This window comes from Natator depressus, chromosome 2 (genome assembly GCF_965152275.1).
Source record: "Natator depressus isolate rNatDep1 chromosome 2, rNatDep2.hap1, whole genome shotgun sequence".
NCBI lineage: Eukaryota > Metazoa > Chordata > Testudines > Cheloniidae > Natator > Natator depressus.
In genome coordinates this window covers 156,004,212-156,018,963 of record NC_134235.1, presented here as the reverse complement: position 1 = coordinate 156,018,963, position 14,752 = coordinate 156,004,212, and the positions used below count along the sequence as shown (strand labels likewise).

Sequence of the window (14,752 nt, the reverse complement as noted above, 5' to 3'; positions counted from 1 at the left end):
AGGAGAGTGAGTTTGTGTGTGTGGTTTTTGGAGGGGAGGTGTGTGGGGGGGGGGGGTGAGAAAACCTGGATTAGTGCTGGAAATGACCCACCTTGATTATCATGCGCATTATAAAGAGAGGTTTCAAAGAGGGATGGGCTATTACCAGCAGGAGAGTGAGTTTGTATGTGTGTCTGTGTGTGTGTGTGGGGGGGGGGGAAGAGTGAGAAAACCTTGATTTGTGCTGGAAATGGCCTTCCTTGATGATCACTTGATGATCACTTTAGATAAGCTGTTAGCAGCAGGACAGTGGGGTGGGAGGAAGTTTTGTTTCATGGTCTCTGTGTGTATATAATGTCTTCTGCAGTTTCCACGATATGCTATGCATCCGATGAAGTGAGCTGTAGCTCACGAAAGCTCATGCTCAAATAAACTGGTTAGTCTCTAAGGTGCCACAAGTACTCCTTTTCTTTTTTCTTTTTACGAATACAGACTAACACGGCTGTTACTCTGAAACCTGTATTTTTATGAGCTCTCTCATGACGTCAACCACCAAAAACTAAAAAACAAGCTCACAGTAACTGCTGAACTTTTCATAATTTAGTTAAACATCTAATTGGACTGACCAACTTTTACTATCCAATAAATTGTTTTTAAACATAAGAACATAAAAAACACAAGATGAACTCCAAAAAGTGCAATTAATATCCTTCAGAGGGGCAGTTGGTGTTGTCGTCCTAACATCTTCCCAGGTCATTAGAAATTTCTTGCCAAATATAAAAGATTTTAGGGGAAAATTCCCCTGGGCACTCTCCCCGTGAACAGTTTATATATGTGAGGTTTTAAGGACAAGATTATCAAAAGTGACTAGTGATTGTGGGTGCTTCAATTTTGGGGGGCTCAACTTGAGACTCATTAAAGATTTTCAGAAAGTTCTGAAGATCCATACTCCGAAAAAACAGACCCCTTTCATGTGTCTCAGCTAGGCAACAAAAAATTGAAGCACTAAAAAAATCACACTAGTTACTTTTGAAAAATGTGGCCCGTCATCATAGCACATACATATGAATTATTTGTGTGTGTATAGTCTTATCTAGAAATGAAAAGATATTGTCATAATGCTTCATAATTTCTAACGTAGAATCAGTCAACGTGGATTATTCATAGCACAACAAACAAGTGGCATGGGTTCCGTTAGCTTAGTGGCTTCTGACCTCTCAGAACAATAATCTTTCATACCTGACAAAGGGAAAACTGATTTAGATGCCTGGCATTTCACAAACATGGTTAAGGTTTGAAGAATGAAAGGACATGCAGCAAGTCTGGCACTTGTCAGCATACTAATTCTAAACTACATTTCAAAGCAAAATACAATTGAATGACCAGCTTCCTGAAGAAATGCAGTAGAATTGGAATTATGTGCTGTAAACTAATTTTCACTACAGTCGTTTAAGTTGAAACATCAGCAAAATGTAATTTCCAGTAATTATTTCTAGCACCAGACAAGTACCATTGTTCCTCACCGGGAGACTGAAAATAGTATAATGTGAATATGTGGAATTCTGTGCTAAAATAAACAGTACTAAAATAAACAGTTGCATAGTATGTACTCAGCTACAGAGGAGAATTGTTCCAGTGAATACCAAACACAACAGGACTTTGACATACAATATTCCAAGACTAATTTACATAACCCGTGATCAAAGAGCTATAGAATGAGGCAAAGAACCAACTGATTCAATTTTCCTCTTAGAAAAGGAAATGGAAATGGACACTCAGGGTCAAATCCTGCATCAGTTGAAGTCAATGAAGTGATTATTCTTTTCTAGTGCTGCTGGAGGCATAAGCTACACCAAAGAAGCAGAGCGGGAAAAGTGCCGTAAGGGATGGTGCAATGGACAAATTCCACTCGGTATGCAAGGGAGTTCCATGAGTTCCAGTTTAAAGCATTTGTATGTTCTTGTGGTTAATTGTAACACAAATACAAACCATGCATACAATGAGTGGATGTAAGTGCTGCACACTGTCTGGCTTGCTTAGGGAAAGGCCCTACCAAAGTAGTTTTATCTGCCCGACACAACATCCAAGACATGCAGTACTCATCTTTAAAGCCTCATAAAGCAACAACTTATAGTTATGCAGAACCATTGGCAAGTTTAGCTGAACCACAGCAATGAGCATAGCAAAGTGATGCTTTTACTTGAACATTGTGTTTTCCATTGTTAAAACAGCAAGTTAGTTAAAACTCACAGCCCTCCTGTCAGGCAGTAAAATGTCATTATCTCACTTTTACAGATACAAGAGTGGCAGCAGAAAGGTGAAATGTCTTGCTCAAGGTCACAAAAGGGGACAGTTTCACAGGTGGGATTAGAACTCAGGAGTTCTTGGCTCCCAGTTATTTGCCCAGACTCTCTGAAGGCACTGAGTAGAAATGGAGGGCAAGAGTCTGTCCAACAGGTGTACACTGAAAATACTGCACACTAGCTCTGAGGATGTGCAGTAGCTGCATAGTTGACAGATCACCCCACTGGGAAATCCTCCTGAAATAATGACCCTGCACCAGCCCCCCTCACAGCTCCAGAATAGGGGCACACCAGGTATGTGAAGGGAAGGAGGAGACGTGCTCAGAACGTACCTTGCTTTGGCTATTCTGGACTCCCAGGTGGGAGACAAACTGGGCAGCAAAAGTAAGAGCAACCCTTGGGGCTAGTTTAGCTTACAGCAGGGACTGGTGCATTCCTTGGCCAGCTCCAGAATCTAAATGGTCCAAAGGTGGTGCCCAGCTCAGAATTCGAACACCTTAGAAAGGAGCTGCCTTTTTGTCTAACTCTGACCAAACTCAATGAATTTTTCTCAGTTTGTGCCTTTGCTGAGTAACGAAAAAAACAGAAACTTTTCAATATGCATCTTTGCAAGCTAGCAAAATGACACCTTGTGCAACATACTCATCATTACATCAGAAAGCTCATACGAAAAATATCTTTTTTTTGTGGCAGCATGTGTCAGTTTTTTAAAGACTTGGATGTTATTTGGTTATTATTTTTCCACACACCCTAGATTAACTGTGGGATGAAAGAACAAAATGAGAACTACCACTCATCAAGTAGACCTGAACCAAACTGCAGGTTTCCAACACACTACACTTTTGGGGTGTATGGAATATAAATCTGGATTTGAATTTCATATTTAGCCCATATATCTGTAATAGGCTGAGCCATAATACTGTGTCCAAATATCCCTGAATTTCAGGATTGTTGTGTCTACAGCTATGTAAGCTTTTTCCTATCTACTGTATGCTTACATGTAGAAGAGTCCCTTCACCTGCCATGGGGTAGCTGTGAAAGCAGTTTACTGTTTTTTGCCTCAGGCCTGTGTCTATCAACACTACAATTCAACATGCACAGGAGACACACCCATATTTAAGGGCAGAAAGAATTGACATCATAGTGGGTAGATCAAGGACATCACATTCAATGGAGTTATATCAAGGATTTGAATTTGGCCCACTGTGCCTCTACAAATACGTTTGTCAATATTTCGCTTGCCAAATCAATATTGTTCCAGTTATCACCTAGATACCATGGCCTATATTTTCAGAATTGTGCCTGCATAATTTACACCTCAGTTGTGGTCATAGTGCTTGAAAATACTGGGACACATTCAGCTCTTACTGATACTGCTTCAAACCTCATATAAGTCCATTGAAATCTGTATAAACTGGGATCAGACTCTGATTTAACCAGTTTAGTGGTTAGCCTCACTACACTTGCTTTCATGAATGGCTCTATCCATTTTAGGTTAAATCTGGCAAGGTGCTGAGCATTTTGGCCCCCATCCATCAAAGCACTTAAGCACATGAGTAGTGCCATTGAAATCAAGTTAAACTTGTGCTTAAATACTTTGCGGGATTGGGGCCAGAGTATTCAGTATTTTTCAGGATCAAGACCTTTATAAAGAACAAATTCACTGGGAACATTGCCGTATGTCTGCATGTAATATGACCAAGGAACAAATACCACACTTCTTAGCCTCCAGGCCCTGTATCAGCAAAACTAATTTAATTCCCTGAGTGGGGTGGTTTTCCCTCCTTTTATTGTTGAGAGTACTGTCAAATATCTACTTTGGTTGCCATAGTACAGTTGCTATATATGTTGTTAACAGTTAAGATCAGGACTGCTTTTTGTTTGGTATTGTGTAGCCTATGGGACTATTCTTACCTGCTTCTATATGTGTAGCTGCTACTGACATATGGGATCTCTGCACCGGTTCCAGGGTAGACCCATTAATGTGCCTGTAGATGCTGTCCTGCAGTGCTATTCTTGTAAGGCAGACCTACAGTCTCATAATTTTATTATCTTTGTAAAATGAAATGAAATTGAATTTAAAAAAGGGGAAACATCAATACAGAGACTGTGGTGGACTGTCTCTTAAATTTACTTTGGAGATAATTATCAATGTCTGAATGTTCTAATTGCTGTCTGTGACATCACATGAATACTGCCTAGAATAAATGCAAAGTGTCCTGGAACAACTTAAATAAAGTTAATAGACAATACAATGCAGTAAGTTTAGGCACAGCAAGTTTTCTATAGTGCTTGATTCTTGAGTAAGTGTGCAAAGGCGGGGACTGATGTACTTAAGGGCCTGTCAGAAGTTCACTGTACCTATACCCCGAAGTGTGCACATTGCCTTAAAGAGGAGGGGATAGAGACTTCTCCCCTTCTTGGTGTTGGGATTCCCTCTGAGACCTTTTCCACTTGGCTAATCCAGAACACCTTGCTTAGTTTTAGGAGAACACTTCATCCAGTTCTCTGGGATACAGAAACTCAGTTTAATTTCAGCTTATTACTTAGGTTACTCTATTAGGCATGTAAGCTCTCTATGCTCATGCTGGCCATACAGATACAGGGTGATACCACAATTCCAAATCATGTGAAACATAACACAGTTCATATACATTTTTCCTAGCATTGATACTTTTAAAAAACTAATTGGTTTGGACATTGTACAGATTGTGTAAGCACTGAAATTGCTTTGCAGATCATGTAAGGACCAATCGCTGATGTCCTCACCTTATCTACATTTCAAGCTTATCAGTTCAGGGTGTTCCCACTTATTTCATCTAGTCCAAAAACACAGTCTCCAGCACGCAGCCTGTCACACCCTTATTTACAGTTTATCCTTGCACTCAGATCAAGATTCCTGTCACACCCTTATTTACAGTTTATCCTTGCACTCAAATCAAGCTATCTGCAAGTTTACTCATGCCCAGCAAGAGCTATGTCTACACTTGGGCCATGTCTACAATACAAAATGAAGTAGACCTAACTTACATCGGCATACAGCCACCACAGTTATTAAATCACTTATTTGTGTACACACTTGCCTTCTTGTGTCGGCGATGCGTGTCCTCACCAGGAGTGCTTGTGTCAGTTGTCTTGTCAGTGTGGGGTATTGTGAGATGGCTCCTGAAAGCCCATAACAGTTGATGTAAGCGACACAGTGTCTAGTCTGACACTATGTTGACCTAACTACATGGACCAGGACTCTATGCTGCTCGGGGAGTTGATGTTACTAAATCAGAAAAGAGAGGCACTTACATCGGCAGGAGTCAAATTTAAGTGAAGACACTTCCACAGCTATCTCAACGCAGGGCAGCTTACATTGACCTAAACATGTAGTGCAGATCAGGCCTTGGTACCAGCAGATATGCTCCCCCCCGCCTTCCAATATTTGCTTTGTGGTGGGGCAGCTCTGCACCACTCCTCACACAGTGCTTTGCCGACAGGCACAATACCGCACTTAACAATATGCTATGGCAGTATATATTCTGTGTGTGCCCAGACTGGGATACCGTAGTGGTGTTGAATAGCACCTTTACCATTAGTGGTCTGGTTAAAGTCAGTGGGACTCCTTACAGAGTAATGTGCTAGCCCACACAAGTAAGGATGTCACACTCTGTTTTATACCATTTTAAGACCCAAGCCAAAAGCACTTACACATGTCAGGAACTTCATTCATGAGCATAATTTCATTGACCTCAATGGGACTACCCACACAAGTAAGGTAATTCACCTCCATAAAAGTGTTTGCTGGATCTTGTCCTTAAACTATGAGCTCTTTGGGGCAGGGACTCTCTCTTAAGTTTTTGTGCAGAACCACGTATGCTGCCAGCACTTAATAAATAGCACCAATGATGATGATAAGCATCAGCTATGTATGTAAGAAGAGGAAGACAAAAAGCATCCTTCTTTCCCATCCCCATGCTCTGTAAAACATGGAGCAAATACATATGTTTGGAAATATGAAGATGAAGTTGAATCTGCACAAGTATACTCATAACTTGATGGGACTGAAAATTGACCAGAATGGACCGTGAATTTCCCATGGATCGTGGCACCTATCAGAAAGTTTAAGAGAAAAAAGAATTTTTTTCAGTTTTTTTTCAGTTGGTAACATATTTGGCACCCATCAGTAGGTAGGAGCAAGCAATTCCCTATGTAACTTTATCTCTGGCACATTTGAAAGTAAGTGACAGGGTCCAAAGGGATGTTTAGCATGTATTCTTTAGTATTATCCCCCAAAGGGTGATTTATCAACAAAGATCCCAGTGATGAAGGTACATACCCTTAGCTACCACAGCCTTTTCTGCACTCCAAAGAATAACTGTTTATTGTATTTATATACATGTTTAAATCAATTCTAGGCAGTATTTTGACCCATATTATCCTAAGAAAATGATATATGGCACACGTGTGCCAAAAGTTTCATATGATTTGTTTGTCTTTCTCAGTAAACTATCTTCCTGAGTCTGCCTTCAGTTTTTTAATGTAGTTTGAGCCTATAGTTCAGAAATAGCTTACTATGGGCAGAATATATTCTGTATATTGCTCTCTGACACCCAAGATAACCAAGTACTATTCTGCTGGGAGTCAGATTTCTGTTTCTTTAGAAAGCTGGTTTGCAGGCAAAATGTCTCAGTTGAAAGTATTTCATGTATGAATTGTATTCTACAATCTAGCTATGTTTATAAGGTATTCATATCTTTAAAGCGATTTTCAGTGTAAAATTTGCAAATTGAAATTTGCACAGATGGTCAGTCATATATTCACAGCTTTCCATGAACATGCAACCATTCAGCCTTATGGTTTCTTTTTGCATGTATTTTCAATACTAAAACTTGTGCACTAAAATACTTGCTGAAAGCAAACACAAAAAGGTGCATGCATCATCAGAGCAGTCTTTAAACCATGATTTGAGGACTTCAATAGCTCAGACATAGGTGAGAGGATTACCGCAGGAGTGGGTGGGTGAGATTCTGTGGCCTGCATTGTGCAGGAGGTCAGAATAGATAATCATAATGGTCTCTTCTGACCTTAATATCTATGAACCTCATTTTTCTCTGAAATTTGTCTAGAATGTTTTTTCCAATATTTGCCCAGTTCTAGTGATAATTATGAAGTCCTACCTACATGGCTACAGATTTGTTACAGTGTACAATGTTATAAATATATTGTGTTTTTAAGAATCTAGAAGCAAATTAGAAAAAGTGCTTTTTATTAAAATTAAATTCAACTACCCAAGCAAGAGAACTCTTTTAAACTACATAGAAAAGTTTACAGAAACCCTACACATTCAACCTCCCCAACAGCTTATTGAGTGATCCCACTCTATCAGTGAACACAAGACAGAAGCATTATGTCACCAGAATGCTCTCAATAGCTGATCAGTGAACCTGTTACTGACACTGCTGACAAGTGTTTAACTCTTTTGTAGATATCACATGCTCTACAAAACCAGAAAGAGACATCCTGAAATCACTTAACCAGTAATCTGGGCTTCTAAACTACCTCAGACTCCAGTGCCACTGGAATGTTGAAAGGGGAGCAATCTGCATCGAGCAGGGGTGGCAGGTTTGTATAATTTTTGGTGGTGCCCAGAACAGGTCCAAGTCCCACCTCCCCACATCTGCCTTGTAAGCCAATATATATTTTTTAAAATAATGTAATAATGTGAGGGCTCGGGGGGGTGGGGGGGCTGGTGATGAGGGGTTTGGGAGGGGGCTCAGGGCTAGGGCAGAGGATTTGGGTGAGGGCTGTGAGGTGGGGCCAGGGATGAGGGGTTCATGATGCAGGAGGGGGCTCAGGGCTGGGGCAGAGGGTTAGGGTGTGTGTGTGGGGGGGGAGGAAATGAGGTCTCTGGCTGGGGGTGGGGGCAGGGATGAGGAGTTTGGGGTGCAGGCAGGCTGCCCTGGGCCTGGGGCCAGAGAGGACTCCCCCCTCCAGTCCTCTCCCCACCAGCAGCAGTGAGCTCTGGGGGAGGGGCCCCCCCTCCAGCAGCACACTCCCCTCATACCACTGTCACTGTACATGCTCCTAGGGCCCCTCTCACATCCAGGAAGCCCCCCTCGCCTCCCCTGTGGTGGGTGCTGGAGCTGCCATCACATGTGAGCCTCCTCCCCTGCTGCTGCCCCTCACTATAGCCTCGCTGGGGGGGTTGGGCTGCCACTTGCCCAGCATGGGGCAGCAGTGGTGACTGCAGGTAGGGGGGCCCCCCCTGTGCTGGTGGAGGGTCCCGCCAGAAAAGGGAAGGGGCCGAGGCTGAAGGGCAGGGTCAGCATGCCCCAGCACTAGTAGATTGGGGGCACTAGGACCCTGCGGTGGCAGTTGATGCCAGGAGCCAGCAGAGCAGAGCTGCAGGGGGCAGCCACCGGTTTGAGGCAGGGAAACTCTGGGGCCCGGGGGAGGTGCACAGAGGCGGCAAGTGGGGCCAGGGGAGAGACCCGGCCCCAAACATTGGTGGAGCCGGGCCACCAGGCCCTGAATATTGCTGGAGCCCAGGCACCACAGGCCCATACAACTTGCCACCCATGGCAACTGCAAAAATCACATATCAAAGGTAGATCTTAGCAAACATTAAATTTCTCTGTCTAAATATTTGTGTGAATACTGATATGTCTGAGCGTGTTCACATATTTAACACAGGAACAGTTTTATCATTTTCAACAGCGAGCACAACTATTTTAAGCAAACATTTCTAAAAAGTCACAGCTTGAAAAAATATTGGAGGCCATGGCATATTCCTTCTGCTTTCCTGATCAGGGACCAAGAACAGCTTCCTGGAACATCAGGAAGTACAAAAGCATTCTCTAGGGCTGTCGCTTAATCGCAGTTAACTCACGCAATTCACTCAAAACAATCGTGATAAAAAAAATTAATTGTGATTAATGGCACTGTTAAACAATAGAATACCCATTGAAATTTATTAAATATTTTTGGATGTTTTCTACATTTTCAAATATATCCATTTCAATTACAACATAGAATACAAAGTGTAAAGTGCTCACTTTATATTATTTTTATTACAAATATTTGCACTGTAAAAATGATAAACAAAAGAAAGTATTTTTCAATTCACCTCATACAAGTACTGTAGTGCAATCTCTTGATCTTGAAAGCACAACTGACAAATGTAGGGTTTTTTTGTTACATAACTGCACTCGAAAACAAAACAATGTAAAACTTTAGAGCCTACAAGTCCACTCAATCCTATTCCTTGTTCAGCCAATTACTAAGAGAAACAAGTTTGTTTACATTTATGGGAGATAATGCTGCCCACTTCTTAATTATGTCACTTGAATGTGAGAATAGGTATTCGCATGACACTGTTGTTGCTGGTGTCGTAAGGTATTTATGTGCCAGATGTGCTAAAGATTCATATGCCTCTTCATGCTTTGGCCATTGTTCCAGAGGACATGCGTCCATTTAAAAAACAAGTGTTAATTAAATATGTGACTGAACTCCTTCGGGGGGAGAACTGTATGTCTCCTGCTCTGTTTTACCTGGATTCTGCCATAAATTTCATGTCATAGCAGTCTCTGATAGTGACCCAGCACATGTTCGTTTTAAGAACACTTTCACTGCAGATTTGACAAAATGCAAAGACGGAACCAATGTGAGATGTCTAAAGATAGCTACAGTGCTCGACCCAAGGTTTAAGAATCTGAAATGCCTTCCAAAATCTGAGAGGGATGGGGTGTGGAGCATGCTTTCAGAAGTCTTAAAAGAGCAACACTCCACTGCAAAAACTACAGAACCCAAGCCACCAAAAAAAGAAAAATCAACCATCTGCTGGTGGTATCTGACTCAGATGATGAAAATGAACATGCGTCAGTCCGCACTGCTTTGGATTGTTATCAAGTAGAACCTGTCATCAGCATGGCCGTATGTGCCCTGGTATGGTGGTTGAAGCATCAAGTGACATATGAATCTTTAGCGTATCTGGCATGTAAATATCTTGGGACGCCGGCTACAACAGTGCTATGTGAATGCCTGTTCTCACTTTCAGGTGACATTGTAAACAAGAAGCAGGCAGCATCATCTCCTGCAAATTGTAACCAAACTTGTTTGTCTGAGCGATTGGCTGAACAAGAAGTAGGACTGATGGGACTTGTAGGCTCTAAAGTTTTACATTGTTTTATTTTTGAATGCAGGGGTTTTTTTGTACATAATTCTACATTTGTAAGTTCAACTTTCATGATAAAGAGACTGCATTACAGTACTTGTATTAGGTGAATTGAAAAATACTATTTCTTGTGTTTTACAGTCCAAATATTTGTAATAAAAAACAAACATTCTATTCTATTATTGTTTAACAGCGCGATTAATCGCACTATTAATTGACATACTTTTTTTTTTTTAAACCACTTGACAGCCCTAGTATTCTCTCATTGAGAATAGCAAAAGCATCAGCAGCACAATCTACGAGTTTGCTCCCACCACTTCTGAATACTAAAGAACATCTGACTAGTATAGACCTTGTCTCATTAGAGTAGAACAGCGCAGGACAACTGTGGAAGAGGTTGTGTATGTGTGCGTGCACACGTACACATGCAGTGAAACTTTTACTACCATGGGAGAAAACACATTGCTGTTCTGGGAATTAAGAAATTGATTACAGTCCATTCCAGCAAAAGTTGGTGTTGTCTACCTGACTGGCCTACCAATCAGTGTATACTCCGAGTGCATTTAATGCTGCTGGTGACATTATTACAGGCAGAAGGGGTTTACACAGTGTAATCAGTGCTGAGTGCCTCACTTGTTTAAAGATGAGCCTGCAAAATTTGACTGGATTTATCCATCTGCTTCTCTGCCCCTCTCATTTATCTACAATGCTGGTAAGGGACCGGGGGGGGGGGGGGGGGGAGGGAAGGAATTGACAGCAGTGGGGGAAGGGGGTTGTCAATTACTTTTCCTTTTCTTTTTGAAAAAACTGTATCACAGTTGGCTTATATGAGGAAATTTTTGAGTATGTGGTCAAGAAATCTGAGCTCAACTTCTAATAGGTGAAGGGAAGAGTAAATCTACATACCTATGGTTTTACTCTGCTCCTTAGACAAGGAGAGTAGCAGAATAAGAAAACACACATTTTTTTTTTCTTATTAATATTTCACCACCAGCAACCCAGTGTTCCCCCCCTCACTCGGACCTGATTCAAAGTCCATTGAAGCCAATGGGAATGTTTCCACTGAATTTCATGGACTTTGGCTCAGGCCCTTAAAGTGGTAATGCGAGTTTTCATTAATTGGATCCAGGTGCGGTTGCCAACTTTGTTTGAACGAATTCCTGGAGATCACCACATGACAAAATGACTTCAGGACAATCCTAGAGGGTTGGCAACTTTTGTTCCAGGCATATCTGCATATTTGCCACAAATGTAGTATTCATGGCAAAATGACGTTTTCACAAGTGAAGGTTTCTTTTCACCTTTGTGAATATTGGAACAAGCATGAACCTGCAGCCTCATGGGTTGTCAATATTTGCCTGTTGTGAAACCAGCTATGTTCATAACATGACAGTGCACTGACCATTTACTTTGCTCACTGACATTGCAAAACCAGGAATTCACGACCAGTTAAATAGGAATGTTTAATTTTAATGTAAGATGGCAACATGAGTAATTTCTTTCTGCTAGTCTGCCTATTAGAGTTGAAAGAAATTGTTAAGATTTTAAAGTTTATACAACAGTTCCTTAGAATTACTTCATTACCACATGTACATACTGGACAGAACACAGTGGATATTTATGGAAGAAAAGTCAATCATGTTTGATAAAAAAAAAACATAATTTATTGGTGGAGAAAAAAAAAAAAAGGAAAGGAAAGAGAAAGACATTCTCTCTCTAACATGCAAAATTAATTCCCTATCCCAATTCAGATAAAGAGATACAAAACAGTAAGCAATACTGTCATGTAGTTTATGGTATCAGTAAGTAGAAAGTAAACGCAGTGCAACCAAGAAGCAGTTACATGGGTACTTTATTGCTTCATTCACATTGACTGAAAAGGAAACGTTAATGCTGTTACAGTGTTTTGCTGAGCTGTGAGATGGTGCTTTATTATTTTCCAAGCTGAGAAGAAAGAAATAAGTAATTACATGGGACAAATTATACCACATTTTAAAGTTGTTGCAAGATCATACAGCTAATTATACATCAGGCTGTGCCTTCATTTGGGGATGGAGAAGTGTCTGCAGCAGGCAAGAAGTAAATTCTGCTTCCCTCCCTCTCTCCGGGCTCAGCCAGACAAACTGGTAGGGGCAGGACTTCTTGCTGAACATTGCTTAATTTTGTATTGTTGTTACCTTTCTGTCCGGTTCTGCAAGATGCCAAATACCTTTAACCTCCATTGAAATCAATGGAAAGTGAGCGCCATTAGCACCTATCAGGAGGTGCTTAGTATCTTGCAGGACGGGGTGCTTTGAGTAAGATTGTGACCAGCTGTGCTGATAGGAGCCTTCCCTTTTTTTGTGCCCCTGCCCAGTGTTGAGGTACAGTTGCAGCCCCTGCATTCCCCAAGTGCAGGCACTTCTCCTTCCTAGCATCCTCCCAAAGGAGTTCACAAGGGAAGAAGACAATGACCTTACTCTCCTAGCAGCCAGGGTATAGCAGGGAGCCCACTACTTCTTGCACATTGGGAATCTCCAGGAGCAATTCTGCCTGCCTAAAGCAGGCATATCTCTTGGAGGTCCCTGCAGTGGGTCAGCTCTGCCCATTTCCAACACGGACTAGTGCATATAAAGCATGCTTGTACCTCAGTACTTATAACCATGTGTGACAAAGTTCCTCTTCTACCTTGGTGGGTCCTGCGCTTATTGGCAGATTTTCTCACCTCGGAGATTCATGGCAGCCATCAGTTTGGCCACTTTCGTGGCTCAAATCTGCCATTCACTCAGATAACCTCATCACTGGCCAGCATGGGGAAAAGGAAAACAACCCCCGCAGTCTCTGCTGATCCACCATGTAAGTCAGGGAACAGCCCAGAGACCTCCCCTCTGGTGGAACCCATAGTCCAGGTCAACTCATCCTGTGTCTGATCAGGAGTTGGGAGGATTTGGGGGGGAACCTGGGCCCACCCTCTACTCCGGGTTCCAGCCCAGGGCCCTGTGGATTGCAGCTGTCTAGAGTGCCTCCTGGAACAGCTGCATGACAGCTGCAACTCCCTGGGCTACTTACTTCCCCATGGCCTCCTCCCAACATCTTCTTTATCCTCACCACAGGACCTTCCTCCTGGTGCTTGATAACGCTTGTACTCCTCAGTCCTCCAGCAGCACATCCTCTCACTCCCAGTTCCTTACGTGCCTCTCCTTAACTGAAGTGAGGTCCTTTTTAAGCCCGGGTGCCCTGATTAGCCAGCCTGTCCTAATTGATTCTAGCAGCTTCTTCTTAATTGTCTCCAGGTGTCCTAATTAGCCGCCTGCCTTAACTGGTTCCAGCAAGTTCCTGCTTGTTCTGGAACTGCCTGTCACCTTACCCAGGGAAAAGGGACCTACTGAATCTGGGACTAATATCTGCCTTCTATCATGAAGATTCTCAACAGTGAAGGCATTGAGATGGATCATGAACGCCTGAACAAGGTTATTGGGGAACTGAACGGAAAAAAATAGAGAGGATGTCATTGCTCAGGGTAACGGCAAACTTGCCAGCGTGCCAGTTGGTGGAGCTGTAGCAGTCTCAGCTGGACCAGGTTCTGCTGCACCTGCTGCTGCTGAGGAGAAGAAAGAAGAGAAGAAGGAGTCGTCTGAGGAGTTTGACGATGACATGGGATTTGGCCTATTTGACTAAACTTTTGCTACAGAAACTAATAAAACATTTTGTTTAAAAAAATAAATAAATAAAAAAAATCACTCTTCTGTAGCCATCTGATCTGACCCTGTCACACCATGGTACCTGAGCACCTTATGATGGAGCCCCTTAAGTCTGTGTTACCTAGGGACTATGAGGAAATATTTAAAGATATTAACTACTGGGTAACTGCTAAGAACCAATGTGTACTCCACGGAGTTCTCCTACATGTGATTTGAACTTGTAGTTCAAGTTTCTGGGTGTTTCAAAATGGTTTCTTAGGCCACAGAATCATTTTTTCGAGGCCAGCACTTCTGAACAGACACACAAGGATTCTGTGACATTATCAGCTAGCTGGGAGATCAGACAAAACAGATCTAGTTGATAAATAGTAATTATGTCTGACCCCCTCCCCAAAAGTGAAAAGATTTTGTTTTCTCAAAACTATTTCAACAACAACAAAAAACCCCAAATACTTGGTTTTTGAAACAAAACAACCTTTTTTTGTTTTTTGCTTTTTAGTTTTGAGTTTTCCATTTCTGGTTTCCCCTCCCTTTCTTCTTTTTCTATTTTGCCATTGAGGGAAAAGGGCAGGGAAAGTGAGAGAAACCCTTTGAGAAACCAAAAATGTTACATGTATTTATATAAAAAA

At 41.9% G+C, this 14,752-nt stretch overlaps 1 long non-coding RNA gene across 1 annotated transcript; it reads left to right on the top strand.

The window, feature by feature from the left end:
• The first annotated feature begins 1,299 nt into the window (after window positions 1-1,299).
• On the top strand, window positions 1,300-14,422 carry LOC141981589 (uncharacterized). The gene is made up of 3 exons (XR_012637844.1): window positions 1,300-1,891; window positions 7,756-7,892; window positions 13,716-14,422. It is a non-coding gene; the product is annotated as an uncharacterized LOC141981589 (long non-coding RNA).
• The last annotated feature ends 330 nt before the right edge of the window (window positions 14,423-14,752 follow it).